The sequence below is a fragment of the Ornithorhynchus anatinus genome, chromosome 2, assembly GCF_004115215.2.
Source record: "Ornithorhynchus anatinus isolate Pmale09 chromosome 2, mOrnAna1.pri.v4, whole genome shotgun sequence".
Taxonomy (NCBI): domain Eukaryota; kingdom Metazoa; phylum Chordata; class Mammalia; order Monotremata; family Ornithorhynchidae; genus Ornithorhynchus; species Ornithorhynchus anatinus.
This window is the reverse complement of record NC_041729.1, coordinates 171,703,900-171,718,626: the sequence shown is the minus strand read 5'-3', so window position 1 is coordinate 171,718,626 and position 14,727 is coordinate 171,703,900. Positions and strand designations below refer to the sequence as shown.

The following is a 14,727-nucleotide window of genomic DNA, read 5'->3' as shown; positions in this document are numbered from 1 at the left end:
TTGAGTATTTGGAACTCAGACAGGTGTGAAAGAGAACAACATTTAGGATTATGTAGATTAGATGAGGAAGGTTTGGGGACAAGGTAAATCCAGGGGCTTGGGGGGAGGTGGGGGTCACCGGAGTCTTTGTTCAATACTTCCTCGGTACAGACCACTGTATTAATAATAATAATAATGTTGGTATTTGTTAAGCACTTACTATGTGCAGACCACTGTTCTAAGCACTGGGGGAGATAAAAGGGTAATCAGGTTGTCCCACGTGAGGCTCACAGTTAATCCCCATTTGACAGATGGGGTAACTGATGCACAGAGAAGTTAAGTGACACGCCCAGTCACACAGTTGACAAGTGGCAGAGCTGAAATTCGAACCCATGACCTCTGACTCCCAAGCCCGGGCTCTTTCCACTGAGCCACGCTGCTTCTCTGGCAGTTGCTTCAGTGACAAGGAGCAGGGAGGACTGGGGATTTCAAGCAGGAGTTAATTCTGCACCAGAGGGTCAAGGCAATAGCAATGGAATGGGAGTGCAGCAAGGAGGTGAACCATGGTTGCTGAGCAGGAGAGAAAGCAAGGTGGAGTTCCTTTTCCCCTCTAAAATGGTCAGGGTGGTCCTAATGCCTGGATTTCCTCCAACAGCCCATGGCATCAGAGCAGAAATCAAAGTGGTCCGCTGGTGCTCCTGGGGGCCGAAAAGGAGAGGAAAAAAAAAAAAAAGACATGGGAGGAAATGCAAACAATGCTGTTTCTCTAAATGAGACATTGCTCCACTACCCCTCAATCAACCTATCATTCAAAAGGCATCAGGCAACATCCACAGAAACCTAAGCTTCTCCACTCTTCCCTCCCCCTACATCTCCACACTCCCAGGCCACGCAAGACTTGGATATGAAGGCCAAGATGGTTCCAGGGCAACTGCTGACTGAACAGGTGTGAGAGAAGAGCTACAGTATCCAGGAGAAAGGCATACACAGTCTTAACAAATTTGCCTCCCACTCCCAAGGCAAAAACCCTCTGGGAGTCACAGATGGGTAAAGCAGTTCCAATGAGACAATTTTTCACTATGCTCTACTCCTGTACTGGACCCCTCTCTGCCCAAGATCCACCCCCAAGTCTCAAACCTGGTATTCCCAACTTCAAATACCCCACATTTCTGTAAAGGGCTAGGTCAATTTCTAGGGCAATGCCTGCATCTTCACCTCTCCAGCTTTTATGCAACTTACTCACAGCACCTCATTCTGTCTCTCACCAAAGATATCTATCTCAAGTCCCCATAATTCAGTTTCTCGAAAGAAGATAAAGGAGACTGTAACCTTACCTGCCTCTCTCCTCAGAAGCGACTGTGACACAGAAGAGTCCCTTCGAGGGAGCGTGCTCTGGACAGCGTGGCTCTGCAGACAGTACTGTGAGCACCCAGAGATTAGACCCATCTATAGAATTAAGGGCCCCGGATCTTCTCAGACCCACAGTCGCGTCAAACAGAACCAGTTCCCTGCACAGAGCCCCAGCCCCCATTTCCAGAGGCTCCTTCTGTGTTCACAGTGGCCTCCTCTTGCTCACTGCTCTCTTGCCCAATTCCTCTCACCCCAACCCCTTTCTCTCTCTGTCACACACAGACACACACCCACACACAGCCCAAACCAAAAAAAAAGAAAACTTCCCTTTGAGGTGGCAGTTCAGCTCACAACTCCATCACGCTGGTAGGGTAGGTCTGAGATTGGATCCGATGGCCTGAAACGTAACAGGTACGGTCCTCGAGGCCAGGAAATGCACTGGCACCTGCTGTAGAGAGTAATAGTGAGTAAATATCTCCCCCCTTGGTCAGCCCTTTCACACTACCAGCGATAGAAGATATGGACCTCAGGCAGGCGTGACAGCTGAGAAGACTGAGAATGAGGTTTATTAAGTGAGTTAAGTTTGGGGACAGGGCAAATCCAGTGGCTTCAGGAGTCACTTGACTCTGGTAATAATACGAGCGTTTATTCAATTATTCAGTGCAAAGCACTGTCACCTTAATTACAAAGAGAGAATAAGGAAAACTGTGGTTATAAAGCAGGAATTAAGTCTAGAATTGAGTAAAAGCAAAAGGCATGGAAGTTCATAATGGAGGGGAGAGAGAAAAGTTAAGTTTCTTCTCACCTATCAGAGTTGAGATGATCCTAGTGCCCAGAATCCCGCCAACAACACTCTGCAGCATAAGAACATGAGTGGAGAGGATCTGACAGGGCTCCTGGGGGGCTGAAAAGAATAATGAATGTTTTCTCAAAAAGACATTCCTCCACCACCCCCAGATCATCCTGCTTTGCAAAATTCCTAGGAGGATGGCCACAGACACCCTGGCCTCTCCATTTTCCCCTCCCCCTGACAATGGATTGATTCATTCATTCAATATTATTTATTGAGCACTTACTATGTGCAGAGCACTGTATTAAGTGCTTGGAATGTACAATTCAGCACACACCATCTGGATCACCATACACCCAGGCCAAGGAAGGTCTGGACACAAAGGACAAGCAGTCTCCAAGGCAACTGGTGACTGAACAGGGATGTGAGAAGGTCTGCAGGACCCAGGACTAACTGCTCTATATTCCCTTCAAAACCCAGCTAGGAAGCTAGTCAACTCCAGAGAAGAATGGGGTGGGTCCACACACACACACACACACACACAATGGCCCCCCCTTTAGTCTCCACAGTGACATCCCACTCCCCTGGGAGCAACTCCTCACAGATATGGCTAAATGTATTCTGTGGGAGCTACAGCTGTGCTAAGGAAATCCCAGACACCTGTTCACTCTGCTCTAACCTACTCTTCCACTGGACCCCCTCATTCCAGCTCTCAGGCCCCAATTATCAGGCCATTAGGGCTGATATTCATAAAATCAAAGATACCCCAACCTTCTGAATATCACAAAGTCAGTTACTCATACAATGCCTGCCTTTCCAGCTCTCCAGCTTCTATGCAGTTTATTCACTGCACCACATTCACCACTGACATCCATCTCAAACCGAAGTCCCCATAACTCAGTTTCTCAGAAGATGATCATGTAGACCAACTTCCCTGCCTCTCTCCAAACCACCTCCCACCTCTCTTCCCCAGAAGCAGCTGTCCGACACAGAAGGGTCCCTTCGTGGGAGACCGAGTATGTACAGAGTGACTCTGGAGACATGACTGTGAGAACCCAGAGGTTAGATCCGTCTATAGAATTAAGGGCCCCGAGTCTCCTCAGACCCACAGTCAAGTCTAACAGAATCAATTTGCTGCACAGAGCCCCAGTCCCCATTTCCAGAAGCAACTTTTGTGTCCACAGTGGCCTCCTCTTCCTCCCTGCTCTCTCACCCTGCCCCATTAACCCTAACCCCTTTCTGTCTCTCTCTCTCTCTCCCACACACACCCACACACATACCCACAAAAAAAAGCACTTTCCCTTTGAGGTCGGAGTCCAGCCTACAGATCCATCTCAATGTCAGGACAGGTCTGAGGCTTGATCTCATGATCCAAAATGGCACAGATACGATCCTTGCATTGGGCACCCGCTGTAGAGAAAGTAATAGTGACTAAATATTTTTTCTTGGACATGCCACCCCAACCTGTGCACTGCCAGGCATTGTATATTTCGAACTCAGACAGGTGTGACAGAGAACAACACTTAGCATGATGTAGAGTAGGTGAGGAAGGTTTGGGGACAGGGCAAGTCCAGGGGCTTCGGGGGTGGGGGGGAGGGGTCGTCACCGGAATCTTTGTTCAGTACTTCTTCAGTACAGACCACTGTATTAAGTACTGACAGTTACTTCAGTGACAACAAGTAGGAAAGACTGGGAGTTTAAAGCAGGAGTTAATTTTACACCGGAGGGTCAAGGCAATAGCAATGGAATGGGAGTGCAGCAAGGAGGTGAACTATGGTTGCTGAGCAGGAGAGAAAGCAAGATGAGATTCCTTTTCCCCTCTGAAATGGTCAGGGTGGTCCTAGTGCCTGGATTTCCTCCAACAGCGCTCCATGGCATCAGAGCAGAAATCGAAGTGGTCTGCTGGTGCTTTGGGGGGCTGAAAAGCAGAAAAAAAAAAAACATGGGAGGAAACGCAAAACAATGCTGTTTCTCTAAATGAGACACTGCTCCACTACCCCTCAATCAACCTATCGTTCAAAAGGCATCAGACAACATCCACAGAAACCTAAGCTTCTCCACTCCTCCCTCCCCCTACATCTCCACACTCCAAGGCCAGGGAAGACTTGGATGTGAAGGCCAAGATGGTTCCAGGGCAACTGCTGACTGAACAGGTGAGTGAGAAGAGCTACAGTACCCAGGAGAAAGGCACACACAGTCTTAACAAATTTGCCTCCCACTCCCAAGTCAACAACACTCTGGGAGTCACTGATGGGTAAGGCAGTTCCAATGAGAGGACTGTTCAATATGCTCTACTCTACTCCTATACTGGACCCCTCTCTCCCCCAAAGATCCACCCCCAAGTCTCAAACCTGGTATTTCTGACTTCAAATACCCCAAACTTCTGTACAGACCTATGGCAATTTCTAGGACAATGCCTACATCTTCACCTCTCCAGCCTCTGTGCAGCTTACTCACAGCAGCTCATTCTATCTCTCACCAAAGATATCAATCTCAAATGCCCATAATTCAGTTTCTTCAAAGAGAATAAAGGAGACTCTAACCTTCCCTGCCTCTCTCCTCAGAAGCGACTGTCTGACACAGAAGAGTCCCTTCGTAGGAGACCGAGGGTGTACAGCGTGCCTCTGGAGACATGACTGTGAGCACCCAGAGATTAGACCCATCTATAGAATTAAGGGCCCCGGATCTTCTCAGACCCACAGTCGAGTCAAACAGAACCAGTGCCCTGCACAGAGCCCCAGCACCCAGTTCGGAAGCACCTCCTGTGTCCACAGTGGCCTCCTCTTCCTCACAGCTCTCTCCCCACCCCCTTTCATTCTTTCACATGGACACACAAAATAGAAAAGATAAACATATAAACCTTCCCTCTGAGGTAGCAGTACAGCTCACAGCTGCATCTCAATGTCAGGGCAGATCTGAGATTTAATGCCATGGTCCGAACGGCAGAGGGATGGTCCTCAAGACTGGAAATTACACTGAACATCCACTGTGAAGAGAATAAGAGCTAGTAATTATCTGCCCTCAATCATCCCACCCCAACCTGTCCACTGTCAGGAATTAAGGTTGTGAGAGTTGTAGAAAGACAATGTAAACCTGGGGTGGATAGCTTTTTTTTGGGGGGGGGGTAAGATTAGGGAACTGTGGGTGTGTTAAAAAGCACTGGAGAAGGTATTAATTTGGCACAGAAGGAAAGCTTGGAGAAGGTCATCGGGAAGGAAAAAAGCACAGATGTGAGTGAAGCATGGGTAATAGAAAGCTTCAAGAGACTAATCTAAGTCAGGCAAGTGGGACAAACCAGAGAACAATGAGGACAGGTGTGGAATCTGTGAGGAAGACTTGGGGACAGGGAAAAATTCAGTGGCTTCAGTTATCAGACTCTTGGGTAGTAGTGATAATATTGATTGAACACTTCCCAAGTACCATACTAAACACTGAGAGTTACCTCAGTGAAAAGTAAGAAATAAGAAAAACTGTCAAATTAAAGCCAGAATTAAATCTGGAACAAAAGATGAAAGCAAGAGGCAAGGAAGTCAATGAGGAAGGAGAACCACTGTTGCTGAGCAAGGGAGAGCAAAGTTGAATTCCTTCTCACCTGCTAGCAGATGGTTGAAGTGGGCCTAGTGTCCAATAACCCCCTCACCAAGCCCCAGCACCACAGAGAGAAAAACACCTCTTTAGCAGAACCAGTGAAGCAGCCCAAGAAAACTTGTCACCTTCCTGGAGGCTTATATGGGCTGGGGAGCTTCATTGGTAGCAGTTGATTAGCGTGGGAGGCAAGCAGGGGCCGGAACCAGCCAGGAGTCGCTCATCTCCTGGGCTGGAGCAGGAACACCTGGGCTGGGGGCGGGGTCAGCAGCCTCCTGGGAGGAAAGTGCAGAGGCTTCCATGGAGGAAGGGGGATAAGGTGGGGGTGGGGTCCAAGAGTATACCCGAAACTCTTGCCCCCCACCCACAAGTGAACCCACTTTCTGGAAACCCATGGTCACAGTGGGCTAGACGCCCCCCATTTGATCTCTTTACCGGGGTGTGACAATGCCATTATTTCCTTTTCCACTGACCTTTTGGCTGGATTTGGCCCCTCCTAAAGAGCAGGGAGTGGGGGTGGGGTGGGGGTCTCTGGGAGGAGGTGAAGAAGCGCCCCCAGCCCCACAGCTCTGCCCGGCCGGCCGCCTCTGGGGAGGAAGGGTCTTCTGCCATCCAGGGCATGGAGACCCCCTTTCTCTGGATCCTCAGAGAGAGACTAATTATAATAACTGTGGCATTTGTTAAGCACTTACTATGTGCCAGGCACTGTTCTAAGCACTGGGGTACATACGAGGTAATCAGGTTGGGCACGGTCCCCATCCCACATGGGCCTCGCTATCCTAATCCCCATTTTACAGAGGAGAAAAGTGAGGCCCAGGGAAGTCAAGTGGCTCACCCAAGGTCACCCAGCAGAGGGTTTAGTAGAAGGAGGATGGGCCTGGGAGTCAGAAGGACCTGAGTTCTAAAAACTGCTCTGCCACTTGTCTGCTGTGTGACCTTGGGCAAGTCACTTCACTGGGCCTCAACTCCCTCCTCTGGAGAATGGGGATTAAGACTGTGAGCCCTGTGTGGGACAGGGACTGTGTCCAACCCAATTACAAGAAAGTACCTTGTATCTACCACAGTACCTGACACATAGTAAATGCTTAACAAATACAGTTATGATTATGATTATTATTATCATGTGATAGAGCAGGGATTAGAACCCACGGCCTCTGACTCTCTGGCCAGGGATCTTTCGGCCTCCTTCCGCTCCGAATGACCGTCGATCCATCAGATCGTATCGACTGAGCGTTTCCCGAGTGCGGAGCGGTCGGTGGTTTTATTTATTGAATGCTGACTGTGTGCAGAGCACAGTACTGAGTGCTTGGAAGAGCACGAGAGCACTGTACTGAGAGGTAGGAAGAGTACAGTGGAACAATGTAACAGACACATTCCCTGCCCACAACAAGTTTACATACTGGGAGGGAAACAAACATTAATATACATCAATAATACTACAAACCTGTACGTAAGCAGTTAGGAGAGTCCAATAGACAACAGAGCTTGAAGGCACATTCCCTGCCTAGAAGGATTTTACAGTCTAGAGGGAGAAACAGACATGAATATAAATGAATAAAGTCACAGATATGTACATACGCACTTGGGAGAGCACAATAGATCAGAATTTTTAGATACGCTTCCCGCCCACCAGGAGCTGACGTTCTCGTGGGGGAGAAGGGACACGGCCTAGTGGAAAGAGCACAGGCCTGGGAGTCGTAGGACCTGGGACCCGATCCCGGCTCTGCCACGTATCTGCTCTGTGACCTTGGGCGGGCCACTTCGCTTCTCTACGCCTCGGTGACTTCATCTGTAACATGGGGATTGAATCCTACTCGGTCCTACCCAGACCCTGCGCCCCGTGTGGGATGGGGACTGTGTCCGACCAGGTTAACTTGCACCTGCCCCAGTGCAAAGAACTGTCTTGGACACATAGTAAGCTCTAAACAAGTACTGTAGTGATCATTATCATTATAATTAAATGAGAGCTATATACATAAGTGTTGGGGAGCTGAAGGTGGGGCAAATAGAGGGGGCAAACCCAAGCGCCACCACGGCACGCGCTCCTGCTCCTCCCTTCTACTTCAGCGCAGTATCTGCACCCAGAAAGCACACTAGAAATAATAATGATGGTTTCTGTTAAAAGTTTACTAGGTACCGGGCACCGTACTGAACACTGGGGGAGATACAAGATAAGCAGATTAAACACGGTCCCTGTCCCACAAGGGGCTTATGTTTTAAATGGGAGGGAGAACAGTCAATCATCAGTGTTATTTACTGAGAGCTTAATGTTTGCAGAACACTGTACTAAGCATTTGGGAAAGGACAATAGAACAGAGGTGGTAGATACATCCCCTCTAGACTTGAAGCTTGTTGTGGGAAGGGAAAGACAGACATTAAAAGAGAAAATTATAGCTATGAACTTAATTGCTATGGGGTTGAGGGAGAGGAGAATAAAGGGATCAAATCCAGGTGCAGATATTCAATCGACATTTTCCAGGTGAAGGAACTCTGCCACAGAGAAGTGAAGCAACTCGCCCAAGGTCTCAGAGCTGGCATGGGTTGGAACTGGGTTTACAAGCCAGGTCCTCTGACTCAATGGGCCTAGACGCTCGGTCACACTGCCCAAACTAAACTTTAAGAAATGATCAAACGTACCCTTTCCAAAGATCACACCCTTTCTGATCGGGAGGCTCAGAGGCCTAGAAGCCTGGCCCATCTGTACATCGTAAAGACAGTAGAGTGGGCTGGTGAAAAAGATCCAGATGGAAACTCTTCTGGTGATCATTGCCTGAATTAGCAGAAAGCTCCTCAACCTGTTGGGCCTCAAATGTGGCACAGCTTACAAAACCTAAGAGTAGAGTCAAATTAAGGGGTAAGTGAAGAAACTAAACCCCTCTTCGCTATCCCCTAAACCCGGTTCAAAAAGACACAATGGTGAGAATCAAGTCCCGAGGTTCAGTGGCATGAAGCCAGCCCCGACTTTTGCCAGCAGCACCCCTGTTCTTTTTCTGGGTGCCTGGGCCACAAAGACCCAAAGTAGCAGATTCAAATGCAGAGTCTGTGGCACGAAGCCAGTCCCATCCCTTTGGCAGCAGCCAGATTTTTATTTTTCTTCCCGGCACCTGGGTCGTGAAGGCCCGATTATGAAGATTCCAATATGGGATTCAAGGGTTGAGACTGTGAGCCCCACGTGGAACAGGGACTGTGACCAACCCAATTTGCTTGTTTCCACCCCAGCACTTAGTACAGTGTCTGGCACATAGTAAGCACTTAACAGATACCATAATTATTGTTCTGGGATCCTCATGGCCCAAACATCAGAAAGAGGAAAAAAATATGGGTACTGGCAAATGGGCGACTGCCTTCAAGCCATGAACCCCAGATTAGACTCCCCTTTAGGGTCTTCATGGTCCAGGTGCCAGGAGAGTGGTAAAAGTAACTATGACAACAACATGTTGATCTGACTTGATGCTATGACCCCAAATTTGAGTCTTTGTATTTGGGTCTTCATGGCTCAGTCTTGGGGAAAGAGCACTAAAAATACGGTTTATGATGAAAGCTCCCAGGCCAGTGTCCTATCCGCTAAACCATGCCATTTCTCTGAAAGGGAAGGGACAAAACTCCCCAGAACTCTCAAACTCCCAAAATGGAGTTTAATCTGGAGTTAGAGTTTAGTCACATAGTAGGTAAGGAATGCCTGGGATTAAAATGCAGGTCCTCTGACTCCCAGGGTTAGGATTAGGGTTATGGTAGATATACATCATGAATGTTGGGGTGAGAGTAGGGTGAATAAAGGGTCCAAATCCAAGTGCAAAGGTTAGGGTTGGAGTTAGTTCACACAGCAGGCAAGTGACAGACCTGGAATTCAAACCCAGATCCTCTGACTCCCTGGCCTGGACTCTTCCCATTCGGCATACTGCCTAATTCAAAGTTTTAGGAAAAGATCAAATGTACTCTGCCCCAAATCATGCCCCTTATTACATGTTCTGGAAGCCCAGAGTCTGAGGCACTCGGTCTGGCTCTTTTGTATACACGTTTAGCTGATTGTGCACTCGGCAGTTTAGCTCCATAACTTGTATTTATTTTTATGCCGTCTCCCCCATTGGCACAGAAGCTCTTTTGAATCAAGGAATGTGTCGCTTCTTCATTTTTACTTCAAATGCTCAGTTCGGTCTATCCTACCCCATGGGTCTGCAGGAAAATATTCTACTACTATTGCAGATTTACATGTGCTGCACACACCTGAAGACCACTTAATTGATATAAACATTAAAAAGAGCACAAAATTATTTACACCTGAGCCATTTAGCACCATACTAAACACCTGGGTCCCAGCATTCACAGTCTGTATATGTTTTCGGCATTAAAACCATAGCTTTGGTATGTGTATGCATTAAAACTCTAGCTTTCGGACCAAGACTCGATGCATCTGTGCATTGCATTTTTCTGGGGCCAGAGCCCAGTGCCCATAGACAGACCCCCTCCTCTGGGGTATGTCACCCATTCTTACCTTTCTTCCCTGTGACTGGGCCATGAAGAGCCAGATGGGAAGACTCAAATAGGAGGCTCGTGACCTGAAGCCCGACGGGCGCTCCGAGGAGAGGAGTTTCTCTTGGATGCGAATGTGGATGGGTGACCTAAGGAGGGTCGTGGGGTCCAGAGCCACATTCTCTAAATATATGAACGATGTTTCAGTGTTTACTATGTGCCAGGTACCGTACTGAGAGCTGGGGTAGATAGGAGCCGATCGGGGTGGACACGCTACCTCTCCCACATGGGGCACACGGTCTTAATCACCATTTTGCAGATGAGGTAACTGATGAGAAGTGAAATGATTTGACCAACGTCACGCAGCAGAGGAATGGCAGAGCCAGGACCAGAATTCAGGCCCTTATTCTATCTCCTAGGCCCCACTGCTTCTTTAAGGGGTTAGGAGTTCAGGCCTACCTGCTCTGCGGAGCCCTCGGCCACCTAAGAGGAAGAATGTGGTTGACCCGTTCACTGACCTTCAAAACTCTTGGTTGTGAAAGGAGCTCCCGTCCTGCCCATCAGCAGACCCCACCCCTTAGGACAGCACATACCCAATCCACAAACAAGAGACCACCAACAGGCCTGAGATTGGGGCTAAGACATTTTTATTCATTTTTCCCTGTGCACATGAGTCAGAGTCCCAGGGCCCATCTCGGGGGGCGCCCGATGACCTTCAGAGTCGATCCCGGCGCACGTTCCGCGACCGTGGCTCGGGCGGTCTCAGCCAGGGGTGTCGAGGAACGGCGAATCTGGTGTGTGTGGGATGGCTGCCGGTAGATTCCAGAGGAAGACGGTCCGGCTGGCAGGCCGTAATCATGGAGTCGCTGTTCTATCTACCACTGGCTTTATTTTGTGGGGGTGGGGAGTAGTGAGAGGAGATGAAGTCAAAGGAGGGAAGGGGCATGGGGGTGGAGGGGCGCGTGGGGAGAAAGAGTCCCTAAGCATCACCCTCCATGCCCATCCTTCCCTGTGACTGCCACCATCCCCCCGCGATCTCTCCCTCAGGAGGCTGTGCTGCAGTGAGTTCAGACCCACAATCCCGCTTCCTCTTACGCTGTCCTCCCACTCCCCCTCACCGTGCCACCTCCGCTGCCCCCCTGCAATACGGGGCCGCGGAGATGGCCATCGGCCACAGAGGCGGACGTGATCACACGACCCCATCGCTGGACACGGAAGCTCTCTCTGTGTCTCTCGGCCCGCGTCTTTGCCTGGATCTTCCCGAACACGGGGCCGTCCGGGTCCACTCTCAAACTGGAGGGTAAAAATGACCTCCAGACAGATTTTGAAAGGGAAGACCCAAGGCGGAGATGAAAGCCCCGAAATGGAATCAGCCTGAAATTCCCTCACCCACACCACTCATGCCGAGGAGCGCCAGGAAGCTCTCCTCCTCTGGAAGTCTTCTGTGACCCTTCCCATCTCGGCCCGGGAGCCGCCGGCCGTGCCATCCCAGGAGAAGCCGTCTCCTAAAGGGAATTGGAATTTACAGGGAAAAATCATTCGCTTACACTAAATTCCCTGCTGAAAACAGTCACTCACTCTGGGCCCGACCCACAGCCAGAAGAATCCCACAGATCTGTCGGTTTTTCCTCGGTCATTCTGGGACTTACGATTGAACCCTGGCTCTACAGAAAAGGCAAGAGAGATATTTAGAGACTGTCCGGTGCCCGATGGGGCTGCAGATATATGGAAGATTGTCAACTCCTCATGGACAAGGATTCTATCGACTGTATCATACCTTCCCCGGTGCTCAGTTCGATGCTCTGCACACAGACGCCCTTCGTGGATCGAGATCGGTTCGATAAAGCGATGCCTCAGGAATCCTATCGTGCAGAGGCACATAGGTTCAATTGATCATCGGACCCTTTTTAAAAACGAACTTCTTTAGAAGAAGAATAATAAATAATAATTTGGTATTTGTTAAGTGCTTGCTATGTGCCAAGCACTGTTCTAAACACTGGGTAGATACAAGGTAATCAGGTTGTCCCACGTGAGGCTCACAGTTTTAACCCCCATTTTTCAGATGAGCTAACTGAGGCATAAAGAAGTTAAGTGACTTGCCCAAAGTCACACAGCTGATAAGTGGCAGTGGGGATTAGAACCCACCATCTCTGACCCCCCAGCCCGTGCTCTTGCCACTGAGTCACACTGCTAGAACAAGCCAGAAGTGAGAGCTTAGGTCTATGCTCTCTAATTCTCTGCTAGGAAACCCAAAGTATGTTGGATCTAGAGGAACTCAATAGGTGTTATTTATTGAGCATGTACTTTGGGTACTAAGCACTTGAGAGAGTACAAGACAGTTGAACTAGCAGACCCATTTCCTTCCCCCATTGAGCTCAGTCTATAAGGGGATACAGCCATGAATACAAATAAAACTATAGATATGGACTCAAGTGATATGGGGTTGAGGGGGGTGTTAATAAAGGGAGCAAAACCAAGTGCGGGTATCGAATCGACAAGTTACAGGTTAAGAAACCGAGGCACAGCAAGGTTAAATGACTCACCCAAGGTCACAGACCTGGCAAGAGGCAAAGCTGGGATGAGAACCCAGGTCCTCCACAATGCCCAGGCCTGAACCTTTCCTGCTCACTGACACTGCCCAAACCCAAGTTTCAAGAAAGGATAAGAAGCACCCTGCCCCAAAGTGATGCCAATTCTAACCTGTTCAGTAGGCCCACAGTCTGAGGTACACGGAGCAACTGGTCACTGCAAAGATAGTAGAGCTGACCGGTGGGAACCATACAGGTGGAGACTCTTCCGGTGATCATCTCCGAATGAGCGGAAAGCTCTTCCACCTGTTGGGCCTCAAATAGGGCCAAGCCCCAAACCCAAGGGTAGAGTCCAATCGGGGGGAAAGTGACAAAGCCAAAGCCATCTTCACTCTCCCTAGAGCCTAGGCACAAAAATTCAACTAAGAGAATCGATTCCCAAGGTTCTGAAGCCAGTCCCCCATTTTCCTGGCACCAAAGTTTTTCTTGCTCTGCCCAATGCTCAGGCCATGAAGAGCCGCCTTGGAGAGTTACATCTGGGGTTCGTGGCACGAAGCCAGCCCCCCTTTTGCTTGCACCCATATTTTTATCATTCTTCCCGGCACCCAGGCTGTGAAGACCCAGATGGGAAGCCTCAAATCTGGGGTTCGGGGAATGAAGCCAGGCCCCCTTTCACTGGCACTCCTATTTCACTGTTTTTGCCAGTGCCTGGGCCAAAAAGACCCAAATGGGAAAACTGATGTCTGGGGTTCATGGCCTGAAGTCAGAACCCACTTTCACTGGCACAAATATCATTTTTATTCTTCTCAATGCCTGGGCCATGAAGACCCAAAATAGAAACATTCAAATACAGGATCTGTGACATGAAGTCAGCCCCCCGTTTTGCTAGCACTCATGTTACTATTGCTCTTCCCGTCACCAGGGCCACAGAGACCCATATGGGAAGACTTAAATCTGGGGTTTGTGGTGTGAAGCCAGCCCACATTTTGCCAGCACTATCTGTTGCCTCTGTGACTGGGCCATGAAGACCCAATTGGAAAGACTTGAATATGGGGTTCGTGGCAAGAAGCCAGTCCCCTGTTTTGCCAAAACCCATGTTATTAGCAAGCTTTCAAATGCCTGGGCCGTGAAGACCCAAAAGGGAGTCAATCTGGGCTTCATTTCATGAAGCCATACCCTCTTTTGCCAGCATTCATTTTTACTGTTCTTCTGAGTACCCAGAACTTGAAAACCCAAATGGGAAGACTCAAATCAGGGATTCAGGGCATGAAGCCACGCCCCTTTTTGCATGCATTAATATTTGTCTCTCCCCCTGCTACCTGGGTCATAAAGACCCAATAAGAGAGTCAAATCTGGGGTTCACAGCTTGAAGCAAGTACTTCCCTTTGGATGCCATATTTTTATCATTCGTTCCGGTGCCCCGGCTGTTAGAAGACCCAAATGAAACTACTCAAATCTGGAGTTTGTGGCGTGAAGCCAGACCCCTTTTTGCTGGCACCCAAATTTTAAAATTATTCTCCCCAGTACCCAGGCCATGAAGACCGAAATGGAAAGACTCAAATCTGGGGTTCATGGCACGAGGCCGCTACCCCTTTTTGCCGGCACTCATTTTTTTTTTATTTTCTCTGGTGCCCAGGATACAAGAAATCAGACGGAAAGACTAAAATCTGGGGTTTGTAGCCTGAAGCCAGTCCCTGCTATCTTTATTGTTGTTCCCAGTGCCTGAGCCATGAAGACCCAAGTGGGAAGGTTCATATCTGTGATTTATGGCATGAAGACAAGACCCTTTTGCCAGCATCCACATTTTCTCTCTCCCCCTGGTACCTGGGCCATGAAGACCCAATAAGGGAATAAAATCTGGGCTGCATGGCATGAAGCCACAGTCTCTTTTACCAGCACTCATTTTTATTGTTCTTCCCCGTGCCTGAGCCATGAAGACCCAAATGGAAAGATTCAAATCTGGGGTTTGTGGCATGAAGCCAGTCCCCACTTTTGCCAGCATCCATCTTTTCATTGTTCTTCCCG

General features: G+C 49.0%; 2 long non-coding RNA genes across 2 annotated transcripts; both read right to left on the bottom strand.

Moving 5' to 3' along the window:
- Positions 1 to 3,164: 3,164 nt before the first annotated feature.
- LOC114809173 lies at positions 3,165 to 5,818 on the bottom strand. The gene is made up of 3 exons (XR_003756944.2): positions 5,712 to 5,818; positions 4,980 to 5,105; positions 3,165 to 4,037 (listed from the first exon to the last, which is right to left on the bottom strand). It is a non-coding gene; the product is annotated as an uncharacterized LOC114809173 (long non-coding RNA).
- A 5,012-nt stretch (positions 5,819 to 10,830) lies between these two features.
- LOC114809246 lies at positions 10,831 to 12,997 on the bottom strand. The gene is made up of 3 exons (XR_003757024.2): positions 12,875 to 12,997; positions 11,952 to 12,036; positions 10,831 to 11,679 (listed from the first exon to the last, which is right to left on the bottom strand). It is a non-coding gene; the product is annotated as an uncharacterized LOC114809246 (long non-coding RNA).
- Positions 12,998 to 14,727: the final 1,730 nt, after the last annotated feature.